Raw genomic sequence first — 20,022 nt, 5'->3', positions numbered from 1 at the left:
ATGTTGCGACGTGTTAGCGCGATGTTGCGACGTGTTAGCGCGATGTTGCGTCGTGTTAGCGCGATGTTGCGGCGTGTTAGCGCGATGTTGCGACGTGTTAGCGCGATGTTGCGACGTGTTAGCGCGATGTTGCGTCGTGCGATCTCGTTGGGCCCATTTGGGGCTGGGTCCAAAAAGCACAAATGGGTGGCCGCGCTGAGGAAGAATCTTTTGGTCTCCCGCATATGGTGGAGACTTAATGCCAACTGAGAGCGTAAATAAGCACGAAGCGTAACACATTAGAGGTAATAACAAAATATTTAATTGACAAAAAAAAAACAATGTTTATATCTTTTATTCTGATCGCATTTGCAATTTCCCCACGCAGACCGGGCCCACCGGCCTTCGGGAATGGACCGGGCCACCGTGTATTTCCCCTACGGACTGCTGCCTTATGGCCCGGTCCGGGCCTGCAAGTGACCCGCGCGTCCGAGTTCACCATCGGCCGGGCTCACTCGCTCCCCCGGCGGACAAATCAGCCGCGGCAAGCTGTAAGGAGGAGCCGGTGGCTCGGAACTCCGAGGTAACCTGACACCTTTACGCCAACCACGGCATGGACCTGACAGTTAATATGATAACGATGTCAACTTGCAATGCCCTGCTCCGTGTTCGCTCGCTCTCTCGAAGGCGGAGAGAGAAAGAGACTCAGAGGCGCGAGGAAACCACAGACGAGAGAAAAAAAACAGCGTGGCCGTCGATCCAAGCTCTGCGGTCCTCTAATAATGATATAATAATAAGGGTGTCGTTTATACAAGTGGGAGGAAACCGGAGCACCGTCACTTGAAACAAACGCCCGACTGGAAAAAAAAGCTCCAACGACAACAATAACAACAACAACCTCGCCTCACTTCGAGCGAGGCTTTGAAGTTGATTTGATGAACACAGAGCGAAGATGAGACGGAAAATGCAGCGCGTTAGAGAAGCTCCGAGCACGATTCTGCCTGCGGTGGCGTGGAGATGTTAGCTCCCTCGCCTGCTACGAACGAGGTTTGTGGGTTCGATGCCTGACTCTGACCATGAATGTTGTTGTTGGCTGCCACGGTGGCAAGCTGTGAAATACCTCGCCTGGTATACAGAAGGCCGTGGTGTTCGATCCCGACCCTTCTGCCTGTATATTTTGAGACTGCACGTTCTTCCCGTGGTCGACGTGGATTTTTCTCCGTTTAGGATAAACATTACAGTATGTGGCTGCAATACATTTCCACGTGATAAGCCACTTCGTTGAGCTATCATTTGTGGCCAGGTCGCTTATGAAAAATAGCTATTCAGCTCAGTGGACCTTACCTGGTAACATAAAAACAAGTTTTTAGTTTCAGTTTAACACGTAGGCTGTCGCGACCAATATTATTCATAATAAAGGTTTTTGGGTTAGATCGCGTTTATTCATAAATGTGTCGTAACCCTCCACCACCCGACACGGCCAATCAGAAAAAAAAGTGTCACGTTGACAAAAGACAAATAATTCACTACTTTAGCCCACCGGTGTGTTGAAGAGTGAATCCACATTTACAGTTTGAGTACGACGTTTCGCTGGTAAATACATCCAGCATCATCGGGCAATTCGCCAGAATGGTAAAGCCCTCGCTTGCTCCCGGTTTTTAATTTAGTGTTTAGTATAGTTGTGGTCCGAGTCTTCTCTCTCTCTCTCCCCATGGCAATCTCGTGGAATGTTCTCCGGGTTCCTCCTCTGGTTATTGCCATCCCTACCCACCCTCCTTCCACCACATCGAAAATCACCACGCGCTTCGATTCTTTGGCTGCGACGATACATTTCCACGTGTGATGATGATATAAGCCACTTTGATGAGCCATCATGTGTGGCCAGGTCGATTCTGGAAAGAATAGCTCGTAGCTGAGTAAGCTTTACTTGGTAATATGAATTACCGTAGTTGAGTTTGGTGTATAGGCAGCGTTAATCCGATGGCAACGTTCACATTATTTGTCTGCTACTATGAAGTACCACGAGTGATGATGAGCTATCGTCACGTGATGGCCAAGTCGCCTCTGCAAAAGAGCTCAGCGGGCTTTAGCCGGTAAACAATAAAATAATACATAGCGCTGTTTACCTTCTTTGGTTCTTTCGGTAAAGTCACGTAGAATGAGAATAAAATAATGAAATAAGACGATGAAATTCTCACGACGTTTCGGCCACAACACAAGTAGCCTTCTTCAGGTGAAGGAACAGAACTGTCGGGGACGATGAATCCTTGCAGTCACGAAAGCTTTAAATGGAAGTGCTGTTTACATTGCGTGAACTCTGGCCAGGCGATCTCCCTGTAGGATCGAGGTGGGAGTGAATTCCCAAGGGGGTGGCCAACTCTTTACTTTAATCGCCCCGCCTCTCTATGTCCAGGCCCGCTTTGGCGGCCGTGGGCTGGACTTGGAAATCCGCCTGCGAAATCTGGTGGCGTGGTCATGCCCCCCCACGCCCTCCTCGCTCCACGCCTCTTCTCCAACCTTTCATTCCATCAATGATTAACGCACTTTGGAGCAGGTGCATTGCTCCGTCGGGTACTGACATTTGGCCGACACATTGGTATCCCGTCAAAAAACGAACGAATGTTCATTACAGATGAAAGCGGGCACTGCGCTTCGTGCCATCGACGATGATGGCCTTTTTGCCCAGATGCGTGCGTTGCGTGTGCGTGCGCGCGTGCCACGTGTGTTTACAACGCGACGTACAAGAACGCTGATTCCATTCGAGAAATTGCACGAACCTTTTGGCCATGCTGCTGCGTTGGCAATGGAACACAAATAACAACAATAACAACAACAACACCAACAACACAAACTCAACACATTCGTCAGAAGCAATGTGTGTGCCTTGAAAATAAATATATTGTAATATTGGACGTTTCAGGTAACAGTCCGTCAGCACGCAACTAACTCTCATGGCTGTACGATGCTGGTGAGGTCGTCACGTAGGTGCGCTGCAGAGACGTCGCCGCAGCACGCTAGGAATCCAGCCAGGGAGGCCGGAATCCAGCCAGCAAAACTTACATTTCCCAATAAAGTATAGTATGCGATGATTTGATGAGTCGAAGAAACCCACACCCGCTCCCTCTCCCGCGCCATATGCAAGGGCAATGTTTCATGAATACGGTAATACCCCGGTTTACGACGGGGATGCGTTCACTGAAAGGCGCGACGTTCGTATATCGAAACGATGTGATGGAGGCGAAGGCTGAGAGGCGGCGGATAGCGAGAAAGGACGGACGACTCCTCGCAGCGACGTAAGCCCGGGGTTGAGGCGACGCAAACCGGGTCGTGGTATTCAATTTAAACAAAAAAATAATGACGACGTATTTGCGAAGCAACGTTAAAAGGGGGTGCGGGAGGGGGGGGGGGAGACGTAATTCGGGGAATTGCTCTCATCTCATAGCAGTGGCACGAATCGCAGACGGCCACCAGGGGCGGTGGGTGGGAAGGCGGTGCACGAGCGAGCGGGGGGTTGCAATGAGAGGACCCCGCGTGGTTCCCTGCACGCGCGCGCGCCGCCACGTTGTCCGGGCGTAATTGCAGTCGTGGTGGGGGGGTTGGGGGGGGTAAAGAGTGGAGAAGGAGGGGGGGTGGGTGAGAAGTGAAGGAGTGGGGGGGGGGGGGGTGATAAGTAGAGGAGCGGTAGTGTAGCTGGTTACCGCGCTGGGCTTTGAACCCTGCGACCCGAGTTCGATTCCCGCTCACGGCAACCAACAACCGGTGACGATTGTCTGAACCGGTGCTGGGCCTCCGCTAGGTTCGACTCGGCTGCGGTGTGTGGTGAACATCGCCACTGGGGAGACAAAGGCGGCCGGACGCGCTGCTGTTGAGGCTACACGTGGGATCTTTGTCTTTGGTGAGGAGTAGGGGAGACGGCGGTGGGAGTGGGATGGGGAGTGGGATGGGGAGTGGGATGGGGAGTGGGATGGGCAGTGGGATGGGGAGTGGGATGGGGAGTGGGATGGGGAGTGGGATGCGGAGTGGGATGGGGAGTGGGATGGGGAGTGGGATGGGGAGTGGGATGGGGAGTGGGATGGGGGGCGGGGGGGGGTATAGCGACCCGGGCAGGCGGCCGGCAGTGTCTCTTGGATCCCTCGGATCGGGGGTTACGAGCTGCGAGCCACGTGAGGGAGGCCGGCTGCTGCGGGCGAGTCGACGCCGACGTCTGATTGGACGTGAGAAGAAGAATCGCCGAGTGGAGGGGCCGTGACGGAGGATGAGGAGGAGTAGGGAGGGAGGGGGGCAGATCCCGGTCTGACTGCTCACGGGAAGCTGCCGAGCCTGCCCCGTCCCGCAACCCCCTCGTGCGCCGTGCCAGGGGTTGCGGGAAGGGCAGGAGAGCCATCTACGGCCGTCTGGAACGCTCTCTTCCGTACGACATTCGGAAGCCACTGGGACCTACGCACTTTGAAATCTAGATTGAAAATCTTGATTTGAAGCTTTCGTGACTGCAGGGATCCATACTCTTTGGTTCTTTGGGTAGAAAATTAAATAAATCCCGACGTTTCTCGATTGAAAACTCGTTACTTTAGAACTGCTTTTTGCGTTGACTTTGTTGTCCTTCCCCCGCACCTCCGATGAGCGCGGTTGGCTGTGTACGGTGCGAAAGAAGTTCAACATGCATACATCCTAAAAACCATGTCCTCCGAGGCCAATTGTTGTGATCAGCACCCCGTATGCCCCTTCTCTCACTCCCACACTCAGCCGATATACAATTAGACTGGGCGACGTTTCGGGCAATAATCCTTCTTTATAGCACAAAGCGTGTCGTGCAATGATGAAAAAGGCACATTGTCCGAATCGTCGCCTATTATACATGTTTGACTTTTTTTTAAGGCCACAGTGTTATTGACGAATACGTTGTGTTTGTGTTTTTTTTTTGTGAATTCGAGCCTGTGCACCACTGCCAATGCAGCAGCAGAACCAGCATCGTCAAACGAATGTAGTGCACGCACAATCCGACAGGCCTCAATCTGCACGTTGACAGCCCGGTCAACGCGCCACGTTCAAGGTGGAAGGCTCTTCTCTTGTAGCGATACGCCTCCGATTGTGTGGCTTCGAAGCCGCTCCTCTTCGTCGCTAATCAACAAAAAGAGAAAAGACCTTGAAATTCGTCACAGGGATCTCGCCAATGCACGCTTCAGCTCCGCCACAGGGACTAATCGCATTGTTATATCGCCGTGCAGAGCGTTAGCGTCTCTATTAGAGGCGTGCGGCGGAGCTGTTAGAGGTCACGCCTTCCCTGAAGTGGCATTTGTCATTGAAATCAGCACGAGCGTCATGGGTTGCTCTTCTCCGTTGGCAATTCCATATTCCCATGACGGGAACAATAACTCACCCGTCGCGCAACTACTCTTGGTTTTTCACAAAGTGGCGCTGGTTTTGACAACGCACAGAGCAGAACACACTCGCACACACACACATCGCACGCTTACACACAGATAGATACACACACAGACAGATACACACACAGATAGACACACACACAGATAGATACACACACACAGATACACACACCGATAGATACACACGCAGATAGATGCACACAGAGTTAGATACACACACACACAGATAGAGTTAGATACACACACACACAGATAGATACACACACAGACAGATACACACACAGATACACACACACAGATAGATACACACAGACAGATAGATACACACACAGATAGATACACACACAGACAGATACACACACACACACACAAACAGATACACACACAGACAGATACACACACAGACAGATACACACACACATATAGATACACACACAGATAGATACACACACAGATAGATACACACACAGACAGATACACACACAGACAGATACACACACAGACAGATACACACACACAAACAGACACACACACACAGATACACACACAGACAGACAGATACACACACAGACAGATATACACACACACACACAGATAGACACACAGACAGATACACACACAGACAGATACACACACACAGATAGACACACACACAGACAGATACACACACAGATACACACACACAGATACACACAGACAGATACACACACACAGACAGATACACACACAGACAGATACACACAAACAGATACACACAGAGACAGATACACACACACAGACAGATACACACACAGACAGATACACACACACACAAACAGATACACACACACACACAGATACACACACACAGATACACACACAGACAGATACACACACAGACAGATACACACACAGATACACACACAGATAGACAGATACACACACACAGATACACACAGACAGATACACACACAGACAGATACACACACAAACAGATACACACACACACACAAATACACACACACACAGATAGACACACACACACAGACAGATACACACACAAACAGATACACACACACACAAATACACACACACAGATAGACACACACACAGACACACACACAATAAACCCAAACACGCTCACGCACACGCGCGCTTGCACACAGAGGCGCACATGGACACACACGCGCGCACAGACGCAAATGCACTTGCACACGGAGACACATGTCAGACCAGTGTCCGCTCATAAATAGGCTGTAACGAGCGCTTAATCAAAAATCTGTTTTAATTAACTTTAGCCGTGGGGCAGTTCGCTGTGTCCCACCCCCACCCCACCCCTCCTCCCCCACCCCTCCCCTCCTCCCTCACCCCAGCCTCTGTCTCCCACCCGACCTCACGTTCACCCCCACCCCTGCCCCCACTTTTTTGTACGCGTTAACACACGTACGCTCGACAAGACAAAGATCACCCGTATAGCCTCAGCATCGTCTTTCGGGGGCAAGTGCTGTCGGCGAGAACCTGTGAAGGCTAGCACGGCACCCGAGGAGGTGGGGGATCAGCGCCACGCCCGGCCGCCTTTGTCTCCCTAGTGGGGTTGTCTACCCCACCGCACCAGGTTCAGATATTCGTCACTGGTCTTGGCCAGTGAGCGGGAATCGAACTCGGATGGCCTGGTTCGTGGCACAGTGCGTCCATCGCGACTCGATCGCTCCTTCCATACAACAAAGACAAAGATCCCCCATGTAGCCTTAACAGACTGTAGGGGCAAGTGCAGTTAGCGAGCACCTATGAAGGCCGGCACGGCACACGAGGGGGTGGGTGGGGCCAACACCGCTCCCGGCCGCCTTTGTCTCCCACAGTGGCGATGTATTTACACATCGCACCAGGTACTCATTTGAGGCTGAGTCGACCTACGGGAGGCCCAGGAGCGGTTCAGATAATCGTCACTGGTGTTGGCCGTGATCAGGAATCGAAATCGGGCCTCGCAGCGCGCTAACCCCCCCATACACACGCACACTCACACAAACACCCGGTCACACACGCACACTCACACAAACACCCGGTCACACAAAAGACAAAGATCCCCCATATAGCCTTAACAGACTGTTGGGGCAAGTGCTGTTAGCGAGCACCTATGAAGGCCCGAACGGTACACGAGGGGGTGGGTGGCCAGCACCACGCCCGACCGCCTTTGTCTCCCCATTGGCGATGTTTACACACCACACCAGGTACTCATTTGAGGCTGAGTCAACCTAGGGGAGGCCCGGGACCGGTTCAGATAATCGTCACTGGTGTTGGCCGTGAGCGGGAATCGAACCCGGCTCGCCAGGTTCATAGCGCAGCGTAGCGCTAACCGCTACACTATCGCTCCCCTTTCCCGGTCACACACGCACACACTCACACAAACACCCGTTCGCACACGCACGCACATAACGCTCTCGAGTCCACGGCCACCCCGCACACAATGCAATGTCATTGTGTTTAACCTTGTGAGAGCCGGTTAAGATGCATTGCATTGCGTGTAACGGACACCTCGCGGCGAGAGACTCTCTCTATCTCTCTCACGCTACGGCTCCACAGCGAACCATGCGAGTCGGTGGAATCGGGGGAGCCCGAGTCAAACATGTGACCGCCGTGCAAAGCATGGCCGTGTCCGAGCAATACGTGAGCGTCACGGTTCGCGAGATGTTTAAAACTTTCTTGCCCGCTCTTACGGGAGAGCGTGGGGCTCGATCACGACCCTGACGCCCGCTGTATATTTGGAGTCCGCGTGTTTATCTTTCCCCCGTCGTCGCCCTGTGGATCTTCTCTCCGGCTCATCCGTTTTGTTTTTGCCCCTCCACGTAGATAACTCAGTGACAGGGCCTTAGCTGTTAAAATCAAAACAATCGTTTAATCGGTTTTTTTTCACTGAGCGGATTGTGTGGCCACTTGGGAGGAGGGAGACGATCTTCCAGCCCGCCCACCAATAACTGCACACACACATAAATCAATGACATCACATTAAGTTTGAGTTTTCACTTGATTTTGATAAAATAAAGCTATTCTATGAGGATTGCAAGCAAACAAAAATTATCTGATTGCCACGCTACAAATAGTCTTAATGGCCAATGTGCCTGTGTGCGCGATTGTATATACTTGAGGAATCCGATGAGCTACAAAGCTCTTCTTAATCCACAATTATGAACGAAGGAAAATGCCGAATAATCGAAAAAAAATTTATGCTTCTGATCGAAAAAAATGAGGTAGGGTCCAGGACCGGTTTGTACGTCACACCGCGCCACTGATGTTAGCCGTGGGCGGTTACCGGCTATTAAAGTTCGACAAAATGGCTCTTCTTGTTATTTTGGTTGCCAACCCCTGATCATAGAAGTTCCAGTTCACCACGGAAGTCCAGTTTACCATGGGAATCCAGTTTACCATAGAAGTTCCAGTTCACCACGGAAGTCCAGTTTACCATGGGAATCCAGTGTTCCATGGAAGTCCAGTTCACCACGGAAGTCTAGTTTACCATGGGAGTCCAATCTTAATTTGAAGCTTTCGTGAATGCAGGAATCCATACTCTTTGGTTCTTTCGGTAAAGTCACTTAGGTATAAAATAAAATAATAATATGAAATAATTTCATTTTATACCGACGTGACTTTACCGAAAGAACCAAAGAGTATGGTAGTCCAGTTTACCATGGGAGTCCAGTTTACCATGGGAGTCCAGTTTACCATGGGAGTCCAGTTTACCATGGGAGTCCAGTTTACCATGGGAGTCCATTTTACCATGGGAGTCCAGTTTACCATGGGAGTCCAGTTCACCATGGGAGTCCAGTTTACCATGGGAGTCCAGTTTACCATGGGAGTCCAGTTTACCATGGGAGTCCAGTTTATCATGGACAGGGGTCGGCAACCTGCAGCTCCAGAGTCGCATGCGGCTAAGGACTGCTTCGTGGCAACGTATTTACCACCACAGTGCTTTGCGGATATTGAAATATTTCGTTGTTTGATGTATTTTTTTTACCGAATTCGAAAGCAAGTGTCTCTTCTTGTTATTTTAGTTGCCGAGCCCTGGTCTAGTGGTAGGAAGGGATCACAGCGGTTAAACAACAACAACAACAACAACCGATAAACACATTCAATTTAAAGTGTCGATTTCACGTATCGTGAGCGTTTGTAACCGATTAAAGTCGATTCATCGTTGCATCCCCCCTGCCTGCAGTGAATCGTCGGAGCTGTGCGAGAGACGGGATGATCCGTGGGAGGCGTGAGATCGCGTGGGAGTCTCGCTGTGTGAGCAGCGGCGATTCTAGGGGGGGGGGGGGAGAGGCATTGACGATATTGGGGGGCCACCCATATTGTCCCCCCCCACCCTCCCCGTCCCCCCGAGTGGCACGAGAGAGACTGTCAGAGAAAACCACGGAGGGTCGAGTGCCCATCTGTGAAACAGCTGCGCGGGACCTGGCAGAAGGAAGGAAGCGATAGAAAGTTGTGTCTCCCCCCCCCCCACTCTGCACCCCCACCCCTCTCCGACACGAGGTGGCGGCGATGGAGGGGGGGGTCACTGGCCACTTAACCCACTGCCTCCCTCTCGTTATGATCGCCACTAGCGGTGGGTGCGTGGGTAGGTAGAAGTGGTGGGTGGTGGGTGGGGTAGGTAGGTGGGTGGGTTTGTGTGTCGGTGGATGGGTAGTTGGGTGGGTGGGTTGTGTGCCGGTGGGTGAGTAGACGGGTGGGTAGTTGGGTGAAGTGGGTGGTTAGGTGGGTGGGTGGATGTATGGGTGGGTGAGTAGCTGGGTTTGTGTGTGGGTGGGTGGGTGTGTAGGTGGATGGGTAGTTGGGTGGGTGGATTTGTGTGTGGGGAGCGGTGGTGTAGCGGTTAGCGCGCTGCGCTATGAACCTGGCGACCCGGGTCCGATTCCCGCTCACGGCCAACACCAGTGACGATTATCTGAACCGGTTCCGGGCCTCCCCTAGGTCGACTCAGCCTCAAATGAGTACTTGGTGCGGTGTGTAAACGTTGCCACTAGGGAGACAAAGGCGGTCGGGCGTAGTGCTGGCCACCCACCCCCTCGTGTACCGTTCCGGCCTTCATAGGTGCTCGCTAACAGCACTTGCCCCTACAGTCTGTTAAGGCTACACGGGGGATCTTTGTTGTGTAGTTGGGTGGGTGGGTTTGTGTGTAGGTGGGTGGGGTTGTGTGTGGGTGGGGTTGTGTGTAGGTGGGGTTGTGTGTAGGTGGGGTTTTGTGTAGGTGGGGTTGTGTGTAGGTGGGTGTGTGGGTGTGTAGGTGGGTGGGTGTGTAAGTGGGTGGGTGGGTGTGTAAGTGGGTGGGTGGGTGTGTAGGTGGGTGGGTGTGTAGGTGGGGGGTGTGTAGGTGGGTGGGTGAGTTTGTGTGTGGGTGGGTGGGTGGGTAGTTGGGTGGGTGAGTTTGTGTGTGGGTGGGTGGGTGTGTAGGTGGCGGGGTGTGTAGGTGGGTGGGTGAGTTTGTGTGTGTGTGGGTGGGTAGTTGGGTGGGTGAGTTTGTGTGTGGGTGGGTGGGTGGGTGTGTAGGTGGGTGTGTGGGTGTGGGTGTGTGGGTGTGTGGGTGTGTGGGTGTGGGTGTGTGGGTGTGTGGGTGTGGGTGTGTAGGTGTGTAGGTGTGTAGGTGTGTAGGTGTGTGTGTAGGTGTGTAGGTCTGTAGGTGTGTGTATAGGTGTGTGTAGGTGTGTGTGTAGGTGTGTGTAGGTGTGTGTGTGTAGGTGTGTGTGTGTGTAGGTGTGTGTGTGTGTTTGTGTGTGGGTGTGTGTGTAGGTATGTGTAGGTGTGTAGGTGTGTGTAGGTGTGTAGGTGTGTATGTGTGTATGTGTGTATGTAGGTGTGTGTGTGTGGGTGTGTGTGTAGGTGTGTAGGTGTGTGTGTGTAGGTGTGTGTGTAGGTGTGTAGGTGTGTGTAGGTGTGTAGGTGTGTGTAGGTGTGTGTAGGTGTGTAGGTGTGTGGGTGTGTAGGTGTGTAGGTGTGTGTGTAGGTGTGTAGGTGTGTGTGTGTGTAGGTGTGTAGGTGTATGTAGGTGTGTGTAGGTGTGTAAGTGTGTAGGTGTGTGTAGGTGTGTGTAGATGTGTAGGTGGGTAGGTGTGTGTGTAGGTGTGTAGGTGTGTGTGTAGGTGTGTAGGTGTGTGTGTGTGGGTGTGTAGGTGTGTAGGTGTGTAGGTGTGTGGGTGTGTAGGTATGTGGGTGTGTGTATGTAGGTGTGTGTAGGTGTGTGTAGGTGTGTGTAGGTGTGTAGGTGTGTGTAGGTGTGTAGGTGTGTGTAGGTGTGTAGGTGTGTGTGTAGGTGTGTAGGTGTGTGTGTGTGTAGGTGTGTGTAGGTGTGTAGGTGTGTGTAGGTGTGTAGGTGTATGTGTGTAGGTGTGTGTGTGTGTAGGTGTGTCGGTGTGTGTGTAGGTGTGTAGGTGTGTGTGTAGGTGTGTGTAGGTGTGTAGGTGTGTGTAGGTGTGTGTAGGTGTGTGTAGGTGTTTGTGTGTAGGTGTGTGTAGGTGTGTGTAGGTGTGTGTGTGTAGGTGTGTGTAGGTGTGTAGGTGTGTATGTAGATGTGTGTAGGTGTGTAGGTGTGTGTAGGTGTGTAGGTGTGTGTAGGTGTGTAGGTGTGTAGGTGTGTGTAGGTGTGTGTAGGTGTGTGTAGGTGTGTGTGTAGGTGTGTAGGTGTGTGTAGGTGTGTGTAGGTCTGTGTAGGTGTAGGTGTGTGTAGGTGTGTAGGTGTGTGTAGGTGTGTGTAGGTGTGTGTAGTTGTGTAGGTGTGTGTAGGTCTGTAGGTGTGTGTAGGTGTGTGTAGGTGTGTGTAGGTGTTTGTGTGTAGGTGTGTGTAGGTGTGTGTAGGTGTGTGTGTGTAGGTGTGTGTAGGTGTGTAGGTGTGTGTAGGTGTTTGTGTGTTTGTGTTTTGCAGGGAGGCCGCTCCCCGAGTTCGGCTCTGCAACCGCGTGCGAGAGTGCCGAGCGTTGACTTGATGATTTTGTGTCGTCACACAGATGATCGTGAACACGTGCAGCCGTTCGCCCGGCTAGCTTGCAAGGGAGACCCGTGGTGCGTGAGCGCAGCAGCAACTAGCAGCAGCACAAACCCGACAAACAGCGGAGAACGAGTGCAGGAGGGTTCCTTAAGAAATCCCGCCCTACCAACGCGGTGGGATTCACGAGCGAAACCGCCTTACGAAGAGCCACACAACTCCGGCTCTCTAGCCGCCCCACTCCCCCTGAGCCTCTCTCCTCCCCCTCCCACACCGCTCCACGCGAATGCCGCCGCTAAGGAGGCGGCGAAGGAGGCGGCGCTGAGTGACGCGAGTGGAGATCGCGCTGATTAAAGGGGAGCCCCGCGGCGAGGGGGGCCAGCGCTCCGCCGCCGCCGCCGCCGCCTCTAAATTCACCCCCCACCCACCGACCCTTCCTTTCATTTCCGTCCCTAATGACGGCGTAACAGGGTGGTAGTGGTGGTGGTGCCCGCGTCTCTCTCTCTCTCTCCGTCTCTGTGAGTCCACGTGTGTGTGTGTGTGTTGTGGGGAGCGATAGTGTAGCGGTTAGCGCGCTGCGCTATGAACCTGGCGACCCGAGTTCGATTCCCGCTCACGGCCAACACCGGTGACGATTATCTGAACCGGTCCTGGGCCTCCCCTAGGTCGACTCAGCCTCAAATGAGTACCTGGTGCGGTGTGTAAACATCGCCACTAGGGAGACAAAGGCGGTCGGGCGTGGTGCTGGCCACCCACCCCCTCGTGTACCGTTCCGGCCTTCATAGGTGCTCGCTAACAGCACTTGCCCCTACAGCCTGTTAAGGCTATATGGGGGATCTTTGTTTATCTTTGTGTATGTGGTTAGCGCGCTGCACTGCGCTACGAACCCGGCAAGAGAACCCGAGTTCGATTCGCGCTTACGACCAAAAAGCGGTGTTTGGCTTCTCCCCTCGGTCGGCTCGGCTTTTAAATTGTGAGATGTGACATCGCCACTAGGGAGACAAAGGCGGCCGGACGCGGTGCTGGCCACCGACCGCCTCGCGTGGCGTGCCAGCTTTCGTAGGTGCCGCTCGCTCACAGCACTTGACCCAGTGGTATGTTGAGGCTATAGGAGGGCATCTGTGTCTTTGTGTGGCCACGTGTGCAGCCAATTTCCACTTTTTATGATAACGAACTCAGCACACCCGTCAATGACTCCGTAGCCTTCAAGGGGAAGATATATATAATGCCGACGTTTCGGGCAATGGCCCTTCGCCGTAGCTCTCTGATGGAGACACGCGCGCGCGGGTTTGTCTTCCCAGATGTTTAGATTAAATTTATTTTGTACAGTTTTTGCGCCCTTGCGGGTTCTTATGGATTCGCATCACTACTGAAAAAAACATCGACGCGTCAATAGCATCGATTTGTGAATATAAATCGTCGGTGATTAATCCAGATCTCGCTCAACAACGCGATATTCACCGTCTCGTCCAACACGAGCAGATAGATACAACGACGCCTCCTTGCCCATTTTGGAGAACGAAATTTGTAATTTCACACCGTGTCTGAATGTCCAGCTTATAACATAAATTGGCGGCCATGTGAATGGACTGCTGCCCTGTCATGCGAACGTGGAGTTTCCACCACCGACCCTTGGGCCCGATTGGACATGAGCACAGCTCCCATTTGCTCGTTTCACGCAGTCGCTTTGGCTTCTCAATGTGCGTATGGGGCGTCAGGGTGGCTAGGAGATGTTAACTACCTCGCCTGGTACACAGGGGGTCTGTGGGTTCGATCCCGACCATGACGTCTGTATATTTGAAGTTTCGCGTATCTCTCTCATCATCATCATCATCACGGTGGCTAGGAGATGTTAACTACCTCGCCTGGTATACAGGAGGTTGTGGGTTCGATCCCGACCCTGACGCCTGCTGCTGTATATTTGGAGTTTGCGTGTCTCTCTCTCTCTCATCATCACGGTGGCTAGGAGATGTTAACTACCTCGCCTGGTACAAACATCGCGAGTTCAGAGAATTTGTCTGCTGCTGTACGTTTTCACGTGATGAGCCACTTCGTTGAGCTATCATTTGTGATAACCAAGTCGCTTCTGAAAGAAGAGCTATGTAGCTCAGTGGGCATTACCTGGTCAAATAAAAAACAACTATTGTTTTATAGTTTATGGTACGTATGTTGAACATCTTTCGCACCGTGCCTAACCAACAGTGCTAATCGGAGGTGCGACGGGAATGACAACAAACTAAACACAAAAAGCAGTTATCAAGCAATGATATTCTTGGTTCTTTCGGTAAAGTCACGTAGAAGGGAAACAATGAAATATTAAAAATATAAAACAATGAAATTCTCACGACGTTTCGACTGCAACACAAGCAATCGTCATCCGGTGTGAAAACCACAGCAAGAAAATTTGAAATTTTCTTTAAAAATTTTCTTGCAGTCACGAAAGCTTTAAATGAAAAAATATCAAGCGATGAATTTTCGATGTAGATTCAACATGTGTACGTTGAAGTTCTCGACTCAGCCGCCCTCGGCAGGATCGACCACATTGAAGTCGAGGTGCCAGAGGCTACTGCAAGAGGCCAGTGTGGCGAGACTCATCGCTGTGCTGTACTTCTATGCTCCAACGTCACTCTGCGAGCACACCAACTTCATCACTGACCCGCGCGGTGAAGTATGGTTAAGAAAATTAACCCCTCCTCACTGCCCCCCCCCCCCCCACACGCTCCCCTCCTCGACCCACACAGCTTAGGGAGACAATCATCCGGCAGTGGATACAACGAAAGCCTGCCCATCTCGCTGCTGATTCAGCAATGTTGACAAACATAAGCTGTTGGGGCGTCAAAGTGACGGGCTCGACTCCCCGGCAAGGTGCATCTCATCACCGCACAGAGCCAGGACCTGCATGGACGCGACACGGCGAGTTTCATACAAACTTGGGGTCATCAGTGAGACGTGACCAGCTACGAATTGCCATGGAAAAGCTTTGATCACGAGTGACATATTACTCTATACGAGGACCCCTGTAGGGCACACAGAGAGGGCTCTTGCCGGTAAGATCGGCCAGTCCCCCAGGATTAATTCACGCCGATGAGACACCGCGTGTCTGAAACCGGTCCAGAGTTTGCCTATCTTCAATGTGAGAATATTATTGTGTTATTTTATTTTATCAATTTATTATTTTATTCTCATTCTACGTGACTTTACCGAAAGAACCAAAGAAGATATCTTCGAACAATTATGCTGAAATGACGCACTCCCAGAATGCCGCGCGACTGATGAGTTGCGTAAGGCATTGTCACGTATGTGGAGAGACGGAAATGCGAATGAGACATTATCCGTGTATCGTGCTATCCATATTCGCCACAGCGACGCGAGTGATTACGTAGCGTCATGGGGGGGGGGGGGGGGGTAGGGGACGGGGAATCTAAAGAGGGGTATTGGATTCCAGATGCTGCCGTCTGAGTCTTCTGCCCAGTCCCGTGTGGTTCCTGTGCCTCCATTCGTCTCGATGCGTGATCGTAAAAGTTATATCCGGCCTCAAGCGATCATTGAAGATGCATGCCATAGCCTGTGGTGTACAGCCCCGCGTCGGCTGTTGAAACTCCACGTTCCTATGGCAGCGGCTGACTCCTGCCCCCCCCCCCCCCCCACAAAGCACTGTCCATTGTATCGACCCCGGGGAGAGATGGTAGGCTGAGCTCAACCTCAGTGGCATGATTGCGAGCCGCGTCGAGAAATTGGTGATTAAGAACAAGACAGCGGTGTTTGAGGCTCGAAATTAGATCAATGAGCGATAATCCCCGCTCCATTGGGGGGGGGGGAGGGTGATGCATTGATATTCATCGCATGTCGATAGTGGTGAGGGTCGTCACTGGGTTTCCTCTCTGCCCCCACCCCACCACCACGCCACCACTCCCCCCCCCGCCACGCACCCCTCTTCCAATGAGCTTACACAGAAGTGAATAGCAGGCGTGCTCGTGAATAATGCCAATTGACAAAAACGAAAGTCAACACATTTGTCAATAAAACTGCGGCCCTAAAGGGAAAAAATGTGCGTGTGTGTGTCTAATATAATCCTCCTTCGCAGTAGACGACTCAAATCAGAGAAATAGATCGTATTTGCCTGCTGCGTTAAGAAGGCACACTGTCCGAAACGTCGGCTCACGTCCACCGTGAGAGCCCCCTTTTTACCAGGTAAGCAGGCCCCACTCAGCTATGCAGCTGATCCTCTTCAGAAGCGACCAGGTTCATCGCGTGGACATTTACGGCGGCTAACAACTCTGAACCGCGTGATGCTGATTCTAAATGTGGAGGGGAAATCCGGAGAACCCAGATAAATATGAACGCGGAGAGAGAGAGAGACGCAAACTCATCAGGGCGGGATCGAATCCACGACCCCCCGTATACCAGGCGAGGTAGTTAACATCTCGCCACTATAACGCCCCTTCCTGCTTGCAACCCCGAGCCTGTGGTGGACATTCCACATTTGTACGGCGGGGGTGAGTCTACCCGTAGGACAACCACCGTTGTTAACTTTCCGACAAAGTGGTACTCGTTTTATAGACCCCCCCCCCCACCCGTCAGGAGGGATGATGGGCCGAGTCAACCCCCGCCCAGGAATTTAACTCACAACGTGCAGATTGCGCGCCGCTTGCTCTGTACCGCTGAGCGAACACCACAGACGACAATAAACCCGGCTGGACAACGTGGACCTGGAGGAGAGAGAGGGAGAGAGAGAGAGAGTGGGAGAGTGGGAGAGTGGTAGCGAGAGAGAGAGAGGGAAAGTAGTTCAAGCGACGCTGATCTCCCCTGTGAAGCAAGACCATTGCCCAGAAACGTCGCCTGTAAAAACAAAACAACTCTCCTATTGACGAATTCTGTACAATCCTTTGGTTCTTGTTTGTTAAGCTTCGGAACTGCGCTGCATTCAACGTTTAAAACGACGGCTTCCGCGGATCTCTTTCCAATTCCCCCCCTCCCGGTCTCCCACCAAGCCCTCTCCTCTCCCCACCACTGCATTCAACGTCGAAGACGACCACCTCCGCGGATTTCTGTTGTTGTTTTCTATACCCCCCCCCCCCCCGCCAAGAATAACACACGCACGCGCACGCACGCGCATCATCATCATCACCACCACCACACCTGTTCCCTCGCCTCCTCCCGTGGGCGGGTCTGGACTTGATCGTGTGTGGCGCTGCGCCGCGCCTCCTAGGCATTACATTTTCACTTGCAGCTTCTCCGCTCGCCGCCGCCGCAGCCGCCGCCGACTCGAACGTGATCACGATCTCGCGACAGATTGCTCGCACACACACACACAGAGAGAGAGAGAGGGGAGTGAGGGGTGGGGGGCGAGAGAGAGAGAGAGTCGGAGAGCGAGAGGGAGGTCTGCGAGAAGGGATGGGTGCAGATGCAGCAAATATTACAAAGAAAAACAGGGGGAACATAGACATAGAGTAGGGAGAGAGGTGGGTAGGGAGAGAGGGGGTAGAGAGAGAGAGGTGACCCACGCCGTGCCGGCCTTCAAGGAGCCGTGGGCGCTGGAGGAGGCCGTGTGCTCGGTAGCAGATGACGGTAGAGAGCTCTGTGCGTGCAGATTGTGAGCTACCCGTCGGAGGCCGCTTGACTGTGGGAAGGGCTGCGTGCAGATGCAGCACTTGTCGTAGTTAGAAAAAAAGCGAGAGAGTGAGCGAGAGAGAGAGCGAAGTGGAGTGGGAAGAGAGGGGGTAGAGAGAGAGGGGGCGGGCAGAGAGGGGGGGGCATAGAGGGGGTAGAGAGAGAGGAGGGGCAGAGAGGGGGGGCATAGAGGGGGTAGAGAGAGAGAGGGGGAGAGCAGAGCGAGACATATTTTGTTGGTTCTTTCATTTAAAAGCAAAGCATTAAAAAAACGAAATGATGAACGAAGCAAAGTGCCAACTACACCGAGCATCTTCTTGTTTCCTCTGATCGTAAAAAAACAGAGAGGGGAGAGCGAGAGAGAGAGAGGAGAGAGGGGGGAGAGCGAGGGAGCAGTGGCTGCCGGCGCTGGTGGGTAGAGACGGAGCTATAGGAGGTGACTGCCCATCAGCAGGATAATCAAGGTCAAGAGGTTATTGCAAACGATTCTGTTGGTGTGAACACACACACACACACGTCGCCATCACTTCCTTCATTCTACCGAATCCTCTACCACAGCTATGTACAAGCCGACACCTGCCCTCCCAATGTGTGCGCTCACGAACACCAACAGCAGCAATAGGAATCAACTCCGCTTATAGCGCACACTCAGAGGCACGGAGTTATAGATCGCAGTGCCTGAACAGGTGAGGGCATGAACCAGGTGAGAGCCTGAACCAGGTGAGAGCTTGAACCAGGTGAGGGATTGAACCAGGTGAGAGTCTAAACCAGGTGAGGGTCTGAACCAGTTGAGAGCCTGAACCAGGTGAGAGTCTCAACCAGGTGAGAGCCTGAACCAGGTGAGAGTCTGAACCAAGTGAGAGCTTGAACCAGGTGAGGGATTGAACCAGGTGAGAGTCTGAACCAAGTGAGAGCTTGAACCAGGTGAGGGCTTGAACCAGGTGAGGGCCTGAACCAGGTGAGGGCCAGAACCAGGTGAGAGGCTGAACCAGGTGAGGGCCTGAACCAGGTGAGAGTCTGAACCAAGTGAGAGCTTGAACCAGGTGAGGGCTTGAACCAGGTGAGGGCCTGAACCAGGTGAGGGCCAGAACCAGGTGAGAGGCTGAACCAGGTGAGGGCCTGAACCAGGTGAGGGCCTGAACCAGGTGAGAGCCTCAACCAGGTGAGGGCATGAACCAGGTGAGAGTCTGAACCACGTGAGAGGCATAAACCAGGTGAGGGCCTGAACCAGGTGAGAGTCTGAACCAGGTGAGGGCCTGAACCACGTGAGAGCCTCAACCAGGTGAGAGCCTGAACCAGGTGAGAGTCTGAACCAGGTGAGAGCCTGAACCAGGTGAGAGTCTGAACCAGGTGAGGGCCTGAACCAGGTGAGGGCCTGAACCAGGTGAGTGCCTGAACCAGGTGAGGGTCTGAACCAGGTGAGGGCCTGAACCAGGTGAGAGTCTGAACCAGGTGAGGGACTGAACCAGGTGAGGGACTGAACCAGGTGAGAGCCTGAACCAGGTGAGGGACTGAACCAGGTGAGAGTCTGAACCAGGTGAGAGTCTGAACCAGGTGAGTCTGACCCAAGTGAGTCTGAACCAGGTGAGAGTCTGAACCAGGTGAGATCCCTGAGCTTCTGTTGAAGGTGGATCCTGACGGTGCTCGAACGCTGCTGCTGCAAGTGCAGCAGTGGAGAGAGAGAGAAGGTTCCAGACGGCTGCTGCTGGGGCAGCTACGGAGCAGCGCCGCTCAGCCAGGACACGGGCCCTGGTTCTGGGTGCAATGAGCAGCGACGAGTGGGATGAACTCTGTAGGACGCACACGGTTGACTATGTAGGCGCGCGAATGAAGTTCAACACACATTCGTGTTCCATAAATGTAAAATAAAAACCTCTCCTCCCATTGTTATCAATGTCCAAATTTGCGTACCAGATCCGCCTCCAGCCTGCACATGTGGCCCACCCATCACGTCCTCCTCCTTCATAATCACTGGGCGAACGCTCGTGTGTTACAAAAGCGGTCCCTAAACTTTTTGGTACCAGGGACCGGTTTCGTGGAAGACAATTTTTTCACGGACCGGGGGGGGGGGGGGGGGTGGGGGTTTATCATTGGGTCTTTCCC

At 52.8% G+C, this 20,022-nt stretch overlaps 1 long non-coding RNA gene across 1 annotated transcript; it reads right to left on the bottom strand.

Moving 5' to 3' along the window:
* Positions 1 to 6,751: 6,751 nt before the first annotated feature.
* Positions 6,752 to 18,022, bottom strand: LOC116938969 (uncharacterized). Its single transcript, XR_004402352.2, has 3 exons — positions 17,449 to 18,022; positions 16,937 to 17,018; positions 6,752 to 8,314 (listed from the first exon to the last, which is right to left on the bottom strand). It is a non-coding gene; the product is annotated as an uncharacterized LOC116938969 (long non-coding RNA).
* Between the last annotated feature and the right edge of the window lie 2,000 nt (positions 18,023 to 20,022).

The sequence above is a fragment of the Petromyzon marinus genome, chromosome 5 (genome assembly GCF_048934315.1).
Source record: "Petromyzon marinus isolate PM22_M1 ecotype Great Lakes invasive population chromosome 5, UKy_Petmar_22M1.pri1.0, whole genome shotgun sequence".
NCBI lineage: Eukaryota > Metazoa > Chordata > Hyperoartia > Petromyzontiformes > Petromyzontidae > Petromyzon > Petromyzon marinus.
Note: the sequence above shows the minus strand (reverse complement) of the source record. Positions and strands in the feature narration are given on the sequence as shown.